Raw genomic sequence first — 13,988 nt, forward strand, 5'->3', positions numbered from 1 at the left:
AATATCCCATCTCTAAATGTCAGTTCCCTTTTCTTATATATGGGAGGGAATACACTACTTGATCTTTACCTACTAAATTTCTATTTTTTTTTTGCAAAAGATTTTCTGGTTTAGGTGAACTAAATTAAACTTTCTACAGACATCAGGCAGCCACTTTATACCTGAGCTTTCCCCTCTCCCAACCCTAGCAATCCTTGGTAACCTCCAAGGTTTGTGCCCTCTGGTGAATTAAAAGAACTACATTTAGGAATTTGGTTTGTTGCTCTTTCTTCCCTCCTGCAAGTCAAATATTTTGCTAGCACACACAGACAAAAATAGTGTCACAAATAGAATTAGTGCCCACAATTGAAATGCAAAAGACCTCAGCATATAAATTGAGTTGAGTATAGTGATTGGGTATTTTCTGATGACAGAATAGTCTTTATAATTTTGGGGGTGGAGATGTGTGCTTGAGTTTTCAATCTTAGGGATCACAACAGTTCTGTAGGTATGAATTCTATTACTATTACATTATTTCTAATACTTTTTTACAGGAGCAAAATGTCTTCATACCACTAAACAACATCTACTTGAAAGTGAAGAGGGAACAAAAGCTCATAAAACTGCAATAAAATATTTATTTGTCTTCAGCAATAGGATTAAGTTTATCACTGTAGATTTATGAGCCCAGAAATTTGTTGGTGGATGTTTATTATATCAAAATAGCACAAGGAGCTTATATTAAGAAATGTGTTGTGAAACTTGTGATTTACCAGAGAGAACATATTTTTTTTCCATAGGACTTAATAAAACAGTAGCAAAATTGAATTAGCTTGGCATGAAGTTTAATTGCCTGACAAACAAATTTGATATGGCTGTTGCATTACTGTTTATGTATAACATATATTGGCCTGTGGATCATCGCGACCCCCAGACTGACTGGGGGAGCTAATGATGGCAGTAGGATGGTAGTGTTAGTGTCTGGGAATCTTCCTTTTGATTGCCTCTTCCTAACATTAAAGGAGGAAGAATTCACGTAATGACCTTTCCAAAAGGGAAGACAGGGCTTTATAGCTTGCTGTCTCCCCTAGTGCAGTTCCTTTGTTGAAAGCCTATCTCTTCAAAAATTCCATAGCTCTTCAGTGCTATAGTACCTTGAGATAGTGTGCCTTAGTGACATTCAGTTTAGACATCTGGGAGCTATTTTTTTTATGAGAGAAATAGCCCGATAGCAGAAAGTCATAAAAGAACATAGTAAATCTACAACCTTCACATTTTCTCTGTTTTGAATTGTGGCAATAGCTATGAATTACTCTCCTTCTTCTCATATATTTTTTTCTTATCTTTGGGGCTCCTATAAGAATTAGGTACACACTTAAGAAAAAAACACAGTCTCTTGAGATTGTAATGTGGGAGCTAGACATCTTCATGTTCAGAAAGGTTAGAGGTATATGGTCTGGCAGAGGCAGAACAACTTCAGCCCCCATAATTCAGCTAGTACAGAATTTGAGAAGAGAGCCACTAAATCGATGATGTGGCCATAGAGTTTACAACCAGAGACAATCTCAGTTCTTATCCATAAAGCTTGTAACAGCTAACCTCCTTGGGGACTACTTTGTGAATTTTCAATCAGAAGGACAGTCCCCAAAGGGTGGCTGAGTCTGGATCATTGTTATAGAAAGTAATTGAGTAGTGAAAATATATACCATGAGAAGAAGCCAATAGTTTCCTTTTAGTTTCATTCAAATGAGGAACAAAAAGTATTTCTTTTCTCTTTTTTATCCTAGTTTCTCCTTGGGTCTTTTTTTTTTAACATTTTTATTAGAGTATAATTGCTTTACAATGGTGTGTTAGTTTCTGCTTTATAACAAAGTGAATCAGTTATACATATACATATGTTCCCATATCTCTTCCCTCTTGCATCTCCCTACCTCCCACCTTCCCTATCCCACCCCTCTAGGTGGTCACAAAGCACAGAGCTGATCTCCCTCTGCTGTGCGGCTGCTTCCCACTAACTATCTATTTTACATTTGGTAGTGTATATATGTCCATGCCACTCTCTCACTTTGTCCCAGATTACCCTTCCCCCTCCCCGTATCCTCAAGTTCATTCTCTAGTAGGTCGGCATCTTTATACCCGTCTGGCCCCTAGGTTCTTCTGACCTTTTTTTTTTTTTAAGAGTCCATATATATGTGTTAGCATACGGTATTTTTTTTCTCCTTCTGAATTACTTCATCTGTATGACAGTCTCTAGGTCCATCCACCTCACTACAGATAACTCAGTTTCATTCCTTTTTATGGCTGAGTAATAGTCCACTGTACATATGTGGCACATCTTCTTTATCCATTCATCTGTTGACAGACACTTAGGTTGCTTCCATGTCCTGGCTATTGTAGATACAGCTGCAATGAACATTGTGGTACATGACTCTTTGAATTTTGGTTTTCTCAGGGTATATTCCCAGGAGTGGGATTGCTGGGTTGTATGGTAGTTCTATTTTTAGTTTTTTAAGGAACCTCCATACTGTTCTCCATAGTGGCTGTATCAATTTACATTCCCACCAACAGTGCAAGAGGGTTCCCTTTTCTCCACACCCTCTCCAGCATTTATTGTTTGTAGATTTTTTGATGATGGCCATTCTGACCGGTGTGAGATGATATCTCATTGTAGTTTTGATTTGCATTTCTCTAATGATTGATGATGTTGAGTATTCTTTCATGTGTTTGTTGGCAATCTGTATATCTTCTTTGGAGAAATGTCTGTTTAGGTGTTCTGCCCATTTTTGGATTGGGTTGTTTGTTTTTATGATATTGAGCTGCATGAGCTGCTTGTATGTTTTGTAGATGAATCCTTTGTCAGTTGCTTCATTTGCAAATATTTTCTCCCATTCTGAGGGTTGTCTTTTCATCTTGTTTATGGTTTCCTTTGCTGTGCAAAAGTTTTGAAGTTTCATTAGGTCCCATTTGTTTATTTTTGTTTTTATTTCCATTACTCTAGGAGGTGGGTCAAAAGGGATCTTGCTGTGATTTATGTCATAGATTGTTCTGCCTGTTTTCCTCTAAGAGTTTGATAGTTTCTGGCCTTACATTTAGGTCTTTAATCCATTTTGAGTGTATTTTTGTGTATGGTGTTAGGGAGTGTTCTAATTTCATTCTTTTACAGGTAGCTATCCAGTTTTCCCAGCACCAGTTATTGAAGAGGCTGTCTTTTTTACCTTGTATATTCTTGCCTCCTTTATCAAAGATAAGGTGACCATATGTGCGTGGGTTTATCTCTGGGCTTTCTATCTTGTTCCATTGATCTCTATTTCTGTTTTTGTACCAGTACCATACTGTCTTGATTACTGTAACTTTCTGGTATAGTCTGAAGTCCGGGAGCCTGATTCCTCCAGCTCTGTTTTTCTTTCTCAAGATTGCTTTGGCTGTTTGAGGTCTTTTGTGTTTCCATACAAATTGTGAAATTTTTTGTTCTTGTTCTGTGAAAAATGCCATTGGTAGTTTGTTATGGATTGCATTGAATCTGTAGATTGCTTTGGGTAGTATAGTCATTTTCACAATGTTGATTCTTCCCATCCAAGAACGTGGTATATCTCTCCATCTGTTTGTATCATCTTTAATTTCTTTCATCAGTGTCTTATAGTTTTCTGCATACAGGTCTTTTGTCTCCTTAGATAGGTTTATTCCTAGGTATTTTATTCTTTTTGTTGCAGTGGTTAATGGGAGTGTTTCCTTAATTTATCTTTCACATTTTTCATCATTATTGTATAGGAATGCAAGAGATTTCTGTGCATGAATTTTGTATCCTGCTACTTTACCAAATTCATTGATTATCTCTAGTAGTTTTCTGGTAGCATCTTTAGGATTCTGTATGTATAGTATCATGTCATCTGCAAACAGTGACAGCTTTACTTCTTCTTTTCCAATTTGGATTCCTTTTATTTCTTTTTCTTCTCTAATTACTGTGGCTAAAACTTCCAAAACTATGTTGAATAATAGTGGTGAGAGTGGGCAACCCTGTCTTGTTCCTGATCTTAGTGGAAATGGTTTCAGTTTTTCACCATTAAGAATGATGTTGGCTATGGGTTTGTCATATATGGTCTCTATGATGTTGAGGAAAGTTCCCTCTATGCCTACTTTCTGTAGGGCTTCTTTTTTTTTTTTTTTTTTTTTTTTTTTTTTTGTGGTACGCGGGCCTCTCACTGTTGTGGCCTCTCCATTGTGGAGCACGGGCTCCGGACGCACAGGCTCTGCGGCCGTGGCTCACCGGCCCAGCAGCTCCGCGGCATGTGGGATCCTCCTGGACCAGGGCATGAACCTGTGTCCCATTGTATCGGCAGGCAGACACTCAACCACTGCGCCACCAGGGAAGCCTTCTGTAGGGTTTTTATCATTAATGGGTGTTGAATTTTTCGAAAGCTTTCTCTGCATCTGTTGAGATGATCATATGGTTTTTCTCCTTCAATTTGTTAATATGGTGTATGACATCGATTGTTTTGCATATATTGAAGAATCCTTTCATTCCTGGGATAAACCCCACTTGATCATGGTGTATGATCCTTTTAATGTGCTGTTGGATTCTGTTTGCTAGTGTTTTGTTGAGGACTTTTGCATCTATGTTCATCAGTGATATTGGCCTGTAGTTTTCTTTCTTTGTGACATCTTTGTCTGGTTTTGCTCTCAGAGTGATGGTGGCCTCATAGAATGAGTTTGGGAGTGTTCGTTCTTCTGCTATATTTTTGAAGAGTTTGAGAAGGATAGGTGTTAGCTCTTCTCTAAAGGTTTCATAGAATTTGCCTGTGAAGCCATCTGGTCCTGGGCTTTTGTTTGTTGGAAGATTTTTAGTCACAGTTTCAATTTCAGTGCTTGTGATTCGTCTGCTCATATTTTCTGTTTCTTCCTGGTTCAGTCTCGGAAGGTTGTGCATTTCTAAGAATTTGTCCATTTCTTCCAAGTTGTCCATTTTATTGGCATAGAGTTGCTTGTAGTAATCTCTCATGACCCTTTGTATTTCTGCAGTGTCAGTTGTTATTTCTCCTTTTTCATTTCTAATTCTATTGATTTGAGTCTTCTCTCTTTTTTCCTTCATAAGTCTACCTACTGGTTTATCAATTTTGTTTATCTTCTTAAGGAACCAGCTTTTAGTTTTTTTGATCTTTGCTATCATTTCCTTCATTTCTTTTTCATCAATTTCTGATTGATCTTTATGATTTCTTTCCTTCTGCTAACTTTGGGGTTTTTTTGTTCTTCTCTCTCTAATTGCTTTAGGTGTAAGTTTAGGTTGTTTATTTGAGATGTTTCTTATTCTTAAGTTAGGATTTTATTGCTATAAACTTCCCTCTTAGAACTGCTTTTCTGTATCTCACAGGTTTTGGGTCATTGTGGTTTTTTTTTTTTTTTTTTTTGCGGTGCGCGGGCTTCTCACTGCTGTGGCCTCTCCCGTTGCGGAGCACAGGCTCCGGACATGCAGGCTCAGCAGCCATGGCTCACGGGCCCAGCCGCTCCACGGCATACGGGATCTTCCCAGACCGGGGCACGAACCCGTGTCCCTTGCATCGGCAGGCAGACTCTCAACCACTGCACCACCAGGGAAGCCCGGGTCATTGTGTTTTCATTGTCATTTGTTTCTAGGTATTTTTTGGTTTCTTCTATGATTTCTTCATTGATCTCTTGGTTATTAAGTAGTGTGTTGTTAGCCTCCATGTGTTTATATTTCTTACAGATTTTTTCCTGTAATTGATATCTAGTCTCATAGCATTGTGTTTGCAAAAGATACTTGGTATGATTTCAATTTTTAAAAATTTAACAAGGTTTGCTTTGTGACCCAAGATATGATCTGTCCTGGAGAATGTTGCATGAGCACTTGAGAAGAATATGTGTTCTGTTGTTTTTGGATGGAATGTCCTATAAATATCAATTAATTCAATCTTGTTTAATGTATCATTTAAAGCTTGTGTTTCCTTATTTATTTTCATTTTGGATGATCTGTCCATTGGTGAAAGTGGGGTGTTAAAGTCCCCTACTTTGATTGTGTTACTGTCGATTTCCCCTTTTATGGCTGTTAGTATTTGCCGTATGTATGGAGGTGCCCCTATGTTGGGTGCATAAATATTTACAATTGTTATTTCTTCTTCTTGGATTGATCCCTCGATCATTATGTAGTGTCTTTGTCTCTTGTAATAGTCTTTGTTTTAAAGTCGATTTTGTGTGATATGAGAATTGTGACTCCAGGTTTCTTTTGATTTCCATTTGCATGGAATATCTTTTTCCATCCCCTCACTTTCAGTCTCTGTGTGTCCCTAGGTCTGAAGTGCATCTCTCGTAGACAGCATATATATGGGTCTTGTTTTTGTATCCATTCAGCCAGTCTGTGTCTTTTGGTTGGAACATTTAATCCATTTACATTTAAAGTAGTTATCGATATGTATGTTCCTATTCCCTTTTTCTTAATTGTTTTGGGTTTATTATTGTAGGTCTTTTTCTTCTCTTGTGTTTCTTGCCTAGAGAAGTTCCTTTAGCATTTGTTGTAAAGCTGGTTTGGTGGTGCTGAACTCTCTCAGCTTTTGCTTATCTGTAAAGCTTTTAATTTCTCTGTCAAATCTGAATGAGATCCTTGCTGGGTAGAGTAATCTTGGTTGTAGGTTTTTCTCCTTCATCACTTTAAATATGTCCTGCCAGTTCCTTTTGGCTTGCAGAGTTTCTGCTGAAAGATCAGCTGTTAAACTCATGGGGGGGAGGGATTCCCTTATGTGTTATTTGTTGTTTTTCCCTTGTTGCTTTTAATATTTTTTCTTTGTATTTAATTTTTGATAGTTTGATTAATATGTGTCTTGGCATGTTTCTTCTTGGATTTGTCCTGCATGGGCCTCTTTGTGCTTCCTGGACCTGATTAACTATTTCCTTTCCCATATTAGGGAAGTTTTCAACTATAATCTCTTCAAATATTTTCTCAGTCCCTTTCTTTTTCTCTTCTTCTTCTGGGACCCCTATAATTCAAATGTTAGTGCGTTTAATGTTGTCCCACAGGTCTCTGAGACTGTCCTCAATTCTTTTCATTCTTTTTTTCTTTATTCTGCTCTGCAGTAGTTATTTCCACTATTTTATCTTCCACCTCACTTATCCGTTCTTCTGCCTCAGTTATTCTGATATTGATCCCTTCTAGAGAATTTTTAATTTCATTTATTGTGTTGTTCATCACTGTTTGTTTGCTCTTTAGTTCTTCTAGGTCTTTGTTAAACGTTTCTTGTATTTCCTCTGTTCTATTTCCAGGATTTTGATCATCTTTACTATCATTATTGTGAATTTTTTTTCAGGTAGACTGCCTATTTTCTCTTCATTTGTTAGGTCTGGTGGGGTTTTGTCTTGTGCCTTCATCTGCTGTGTATTTCTCTGTCTTCTCATTTAGCATAACTTTCTGTGTTTGGGGTCTCCTTTTTGCAGGCTGCAAGTTCGTAGTTCCCGTTGTTTTTTGTGTCTGTCCCCAGTGGCTAAGGTTTTTCAGTGGCTTGTGTAGGCTTTCTGGTGGAGGGGACTAGTGGCTTTGTTCTGGTGGATGAGGCTGTATCTTGTCTTCCTGGTGGGTAGGTCCACGTCTGGTGGTTTTATTATGATTTTATGATTATTATGATTTTAGGCAGTCTCTGTGCTAATGGATGGGGTTGTGTTCCTGTCTTGCTGGTTGTTTGGCATAGGGTGTCCTGCACTGTAGCTTGCTGGTCATTGAGTGAAGCTGGGTCTTGGTGTTGAGATGGAGATCTCTGGGAGATTTTTGCCGTTTGGGAGGTCTCTTGTGGACCAGTGTCCTGAACTTGGCTCTCCCTTCTCAGAGGCAGAGCTCTGATGCCTGGCTGGAGCACCAAGAGCCCGTCCTCCACACAGCTTCTTGAGTGCTGAGGCACCTTCCAGTCACCGTTTGGACCTTGCGCAATTCTCCTTGGGTCTTGATAATTCATATTTTTAAAGTATGACATCAGGAAAAGCACTTGCTTTCCTTTACAGATCTGATATACTCTCTTGTCCCATTACATGCTCTCAGTAGTAGGAACATAGGTACCTGAGGGAGTCTACAGGAGTGCAGAACATTGCAGCTTTTGGACCAAGTCATATCCAGTTCCCTTATTCCACTCCCAGCCCTGTTTATTGATTATCTAACCAGAGAAGTTGCTAAAGATAACACAAAATATAAATTTGACTTGTCAATTAGCCGTCAGGCTTCTATCTGTAAAACTTGCTGGGAATGATTCAACCAAAAACAATGCTAAGATTTTCATCTGAGAAATTCCACTCAGACGTTCAAAAAAAAAAAGTCCATAAAACTTGCATGATTTTATGGCATAAAAGAGATTATCAATTAACTTCAAAGTATCAATAAAACGGTTTTATGAATTTTAGCATCTGTCTCTCTCCCTCTCAGATCCTGATTAAAACAACCAAATACATTTAATAATAGGGAAAACTCAAATCAACACTTCTTACTGACAGAGAAATTATATAACTGTACCATACAAAAGAAAAATAAAATTATACACAGTTGTAAAAAGTATTCACAACAGTTGAAAGCAAAGAATGGGCAATGATATACAACACTCATTTAAAAGAAAAATAGGAATAGTAATATTAATGCCAAACAGGTAGAATTCAATGCCTGATGTATTAAATGCACCAACGCGATTTTATTATTGATGAAGGACACAATCTTCCAAGAAAATATAAATACCAGTATCCCTTTCATGAAAATAACCAAGATTAAAATACTCAAAGCATACAGTTAGTAGAAATCTAAGAGAAGTTGAAAGGAACACAATACTAATGGAGTATTTTTATAGTCCTAGGAATATCAGTAACACACAAATAAAATAATAACCCAGTACCCTGCAGAGATTTAGCATTTCTTTCCCAACTCTCATAAAACAATTGCAAAAGGTTGGTTGTGTATTGAGCTACAATGGAAGTGTCAGTACCTTGCAAAGTGCAGCCATTTTAGAGAATACATTCTCTGGCCATAATACAAGAGGGAGATAATAACAAAACAAAATGAACAATGCTCAATAACTTGACCATCCCCCAAGTTTTGCAAGATTGTGTTATTACTCTTCTTTCTATTTCTGTAGAAGAATTTTTTTCATATTCTTTCAGAGAATTTCTTAATCTAAAGCCATTTTCTGTGGCCATCACACTGACATCATTTAGTACTTTTCTCTTGTGGTTAATAACCTCTATATTGTAATACTTTCCAAATAGCTCTAGTTCTGGTAACACAAGACAATGGGTTAAAATCTGAGCCTGTCACACTTGCATTGAATAGAATGTGCCATTGCCAGTACTAAAATGCCACTTAATTGTATTCCCTTACTTATTTATATATAATTTACATTTATATTTCCTTTTGGTCTAAGAATTATTTAGGAAAGTTATCAGCTTAATTTTTAACTGTCAGAATGTGAAAAAGGGCTTTGAAAATGGGGATATGGATAAGAATAAGTAAGGGAATACAATTAAGTAATTATATGACATATCAACATCTATGAGAGATTTCCAAAGTTGCACTCAAAGTAAAATAAATGTCTCTATATGCTTTAAATAGTAAAGAAAAAAAGGAAAAATTTTAAATTTAAAACTTCATTGAAGAATTTACCAAAAGAATATCAAAAATAAAGCAAGGATTGGCAAACTGTAGTCCACAGGCCACTTTCAGCCCGCCATCTGTTTTTGTAAATAAGGTTTTATTGAAACATAGCTATGCTCATTCATTTTTAAATTGTCTATGGCTGCTTTTGTGCTACAAATGTAGAGTTGAGTCATTGTGACAGGGACCATTTGGCCTACAAAGCCATACAGCCCTTTAATGTGCCCTTAATCTAGGGTATGCAAAGGATTATAAAAAATAAAATTATAAACTAATGATTTGGGAAAGAATCTAATTGAGAGATATGTCAATTGTTTTAGCACACAGAAAATTATTCAGTGTTATAAACCCTATTTTGTTAGCATCATCTCCTACTAAAACATTGAGTAAAAAGCATAATGAAAAAAAATACAGATAAATTTCTCACATACAGGTGAAGTATTAAAAGTAAATATTATTAAATCTAATTCAGCAGTGTGTTTAACTATTAATTACCTGCAGCCAAGTTAAAATCTATTCCAGATGTATAAATTATCAATATTTACTATAAGTAAATATGTCAGTATACCTAATCACATCAAGTAGCCCAAAGTATAGAAGCCATACATTAATCTCAACAGGTACAGAAAAACAGTTGGTCTTTTTTATGATAGAAAAGTATTAATCTAGAAATGGGAAAGTATATTCTCAGTATGGCACAAACAGCCAGTGTTATTCTCACAGTTAAACATCGGAGATTGTCTTATTAAAGTCATAAATGACATAAGAATGTCTTCTATTTTCATGAATATTTAAGGAAGAAAGCTTCTGAAAGTTCTAAACAGTGAATAAGACATGAAAGATTTGAAAAGAGGAAAACATAAAATTATTATTTTCAGATTATATGATTGTATTTCCTGAAAACAAATAAAATCTGGAAATTAACTGATCTGATCTTTGACCCCATTCAAGTTTCTTCAATTGGCAAAAGGATTCCATTCAGTTTTACATGTTACATTTACTTGTCATATCTCTGCATTTTCCTTCAGTTAGGAACAGTTCCTCATTCTTTCCTTGTATTTCATACCTTGACAGTTTTGAAAATTATAGATCAGTTATTTCATAGAACATCTGTTAATTTGGGTGTGCCTGTTAGATTCAAGTTATGCATCATTGGCTGAAGTATTTCAGAAATAATGTTGCATTCTCATTATATCCCCATCCTATCAGAGGCACATATTTTTTCTTTTATTCTGTTACTGGTGGGTTTTACCTTTGATAAGTTGGTTAAAATCGTGTTGACCATTCTAAAGTTACTACTTTTCCCTTTGTAATTGACAAGTATTATATTGGAAGTTACGTTGGAACTATAAAAATATCCTATACTTCATTAACCTTTCAATCTATTCATCTATTTATATTGGCATGGATTCATGGCTCTCTATTTTATTCAATGGTTATAATTTGTTTCTGTAATTATTTTAATGCTCAAATTGTCCCAGTTGGCCAGTGGGAGCCTCTTCAGTTTGGCTTCTGTGTCCCTTTGATGTGTCCCTATCATTCTTTGTGCACTTTTTAACTTTCTGACACAGCGGTATATTCTGGGCTCATCTTGTACTTTTCCTGCCCCAGCAGTGGAATCAGACTTTTTTTTTTTTTTTTTTAAGGAATCTGGGTTCCTTTCAGTAGAATCAGACCTGGGTGCTAGGTGCCCTCATTACTGTTAGGTTATTGCTGCTCCCAGTCTCTTTCTCTCAGTAGAAAGAGCTACAGAGTTTTTCATGTTGTATTCACACATATCATCTCTATCCTTTTTATTTCTCCATTTACCATTCTGTCTGAAAACTGTGAGTACATACTGACGCCTCCAAGCCAATCCACTATTGCAGAATTCATACTAGTCTCTCCCTTTCTATATGTGTAACTCCCTTCTCTAAAAATGAAGTAAATGGCCCCCATGATCCCTAATTTAATGATATGGTTAATTTCCCTGTATGTAACAAATCTCCCATTGCTGCTGCCATCCTCTCCCCAGCGGATCCCTCTTTACCCTACAAGGGCTCTAACACTCTGCACCTGGCGGCCATCCTCCTCACGTCACCTTGCTCTGATGCCCCATGCAGGGATACCCCACCATGTGAAAGCTCTCTTTACCCAGCCTGTGCTCCAGCATGCCACGGCAGGCAAGTCACCTACACTGGCACTATCCTCACCTCATTGGCACTCTGCCTTACCACACCAGGCTGCCCTTGGACAGAGACAGCCTGCTTACCTTGGTTAGGTTCTGCCACCCTGCTCTGGGAAGCCATTTTACATGTTCACTCTCCTCTCTCTACTTGGGCTCAAACATCCTGCTTGGGCCACCTCACATCCCTTCTCCAAAGCAGATGCCTACCTTTCTCGATCCCATCAGTAGCTTTAAAACTGAATTGTTCAGAATGGGAAGAGAAAAAAGGAAGAGAAAGAGGAAAATGACATCATGTTTCTTGAGAGAAGAGAGATTCAAATAAATGAAAATGAAACAGTCAATTTCTCACATATGTAAAGAAACACATTTCCATGGTTTTAAGAGCTTAATATTAAAGTCATGGTATGAAATACACCAAAAAATGTGAACATTTTCCTTACATTAGGGCATTAAATGTGTAAAACCAGACAGCATACATTCAAAATCATGAAAAGTAGAAATCAAAAGGAAAGAGTAGATTGTAAATAACATGTTCCAAATGAAACAATATGAAGCACTCTTAACAAATCAAGAAAAAAATGCCCCAGTGGTAAAACAGACATAAGTTATGAATAGAAATTCACATACATTTAAACACTTTTTAAAATTTTATATTACAGTTTAGTTGATTTACAACACTGTGTTCATTTCAGGTATACAGCAAAGTGATTCAGTTATACATATATCCATTCATTTTCAGATTCTTTTCCCATTTAGGTTATTATAGAATATTGAGTAGAGTTCACTGTGCTATACAGTAGGTCCTTGTTGATTATCTATTTTATATATAGTAGGGTGTATATGTCAATACCAAACTCCTAATTTATTGCTCTCCCCCACTTTTCCCCTTTGGTAACCATAAGTTTGTTTTCAATGTCTGTGAGTCTGTTTCTGTCTCGTAAATAAGTTCATTTGTATCATTTTTTTAGATTCCACATGTAAGTGATATGTATGATATTTGTCTTTCTCTGTCTGACTTACTTCACTTAGTAAGGTAATCTCTAGGTCCATCCATGTTGCTGCAAATGGCGTTATTATTTTTTATGTCTGAGTAATATTCCATTGTATATATGTACCATATCTTCTTTTTTCTTTTTTCTGTTCATGGCTTTTTTTTTTTAATTAAAAAAAATTATTTTTATTTTTATTTTTTTTGTACCATATCTTCTTTATCCATTTCTCTGTTGTTGAATATTTAGGTTACTTCCATATCTTGGCTATTGTAAATAGTGCTGCAGTGAACATTGGGGTGCATGTATCTTTTCAAATTATGGTTTTATCCAGATAAATGCCCAGCAGTGGGATTCCTGGATCATATGGTAGCTCTATTTTTAGTTTTTTTAGTAACCTCCATATTGTTCTCCATAATGGCTATACCAATTTAAATTTCTGCCAACAATGTGAGAGGGTTCCCTTTACTCCACACCCTCTCCAGCATTTATTGTTTGTAGACTTTTTGATGCTTGCCATTCTGACCAGTGTGAGGTGATTCCTCATTATGTTTTTTTTTCTTTTTTTAATTAAACTTATTTATTTATCTTTGGCTGCATTGGGTCTTCGTTGCTGTGTGTGGGCTTTCTCCATTTGCTGTGAGCAGGGGCTACTCTTTGTTGTGGTGCACGGACTTCTCATTGTGGTGGCTTCTCTTGCTGTGGACCATGGGCTCTAGGCGCGCAGGCTTCAGTAGTTGTGGCACGTGGGCTCCGTAGTTGTGGCTTGTGGGCTCTAGAGCTCAGGCTCAGTAGTTGCGGCACACGGGCTTAGTTGCTCTGCAGCATGTGGGATCTTCCTGGACCAGGGCTCGAACCTGTGTCCCCTGCCTTGGCAGGTGGATTCTTCTTTTTTTTTTTTTTTTTTTTGCGGTACGTGGGCCTCTCACTGTTGTGGCCTCTCTCATTGCGGAGCACAGGCTCTGGATGCACAGGCTCAGTGGCCATGGCTCACAGGCCTAGCCGCTCCGCGGCATGTGGGATCTTCCTGGACCAGGGCAAGAACCCATGTCCCCTGCATCGGCAGGCAGACTCTCAACCACTGCACCACCAGGGAAGCCTGGCAGGTGGATTCTTAACCACTGCGCCACTAGGGAAGTCCCCCTCATTATGTTTTGGTTTGCATTTCTCTAATACTTAGTGATGTTGAGCATCTTTTCATGTGCCTTTTGGCCATCTGTATGTCTTCTTT

The sequence above is a fragment of the Mesoplodon densirostris genome, chromosome 6 (genome assembly GCF_025265405.1).
Source record: "Mesoplodon densirostris isolate mMesDen1 chromosome 6, mMesDen1 primary haplotype, whole genome shotgun sequence".
In the NCBI taxonomy this organism is placed as follows: Eukaryota; Metazoa; Chordata; class Mammalia; order Artiodactyla; family Ziphiidae; genus Mesoplodon; species Mesoplodon densirostris.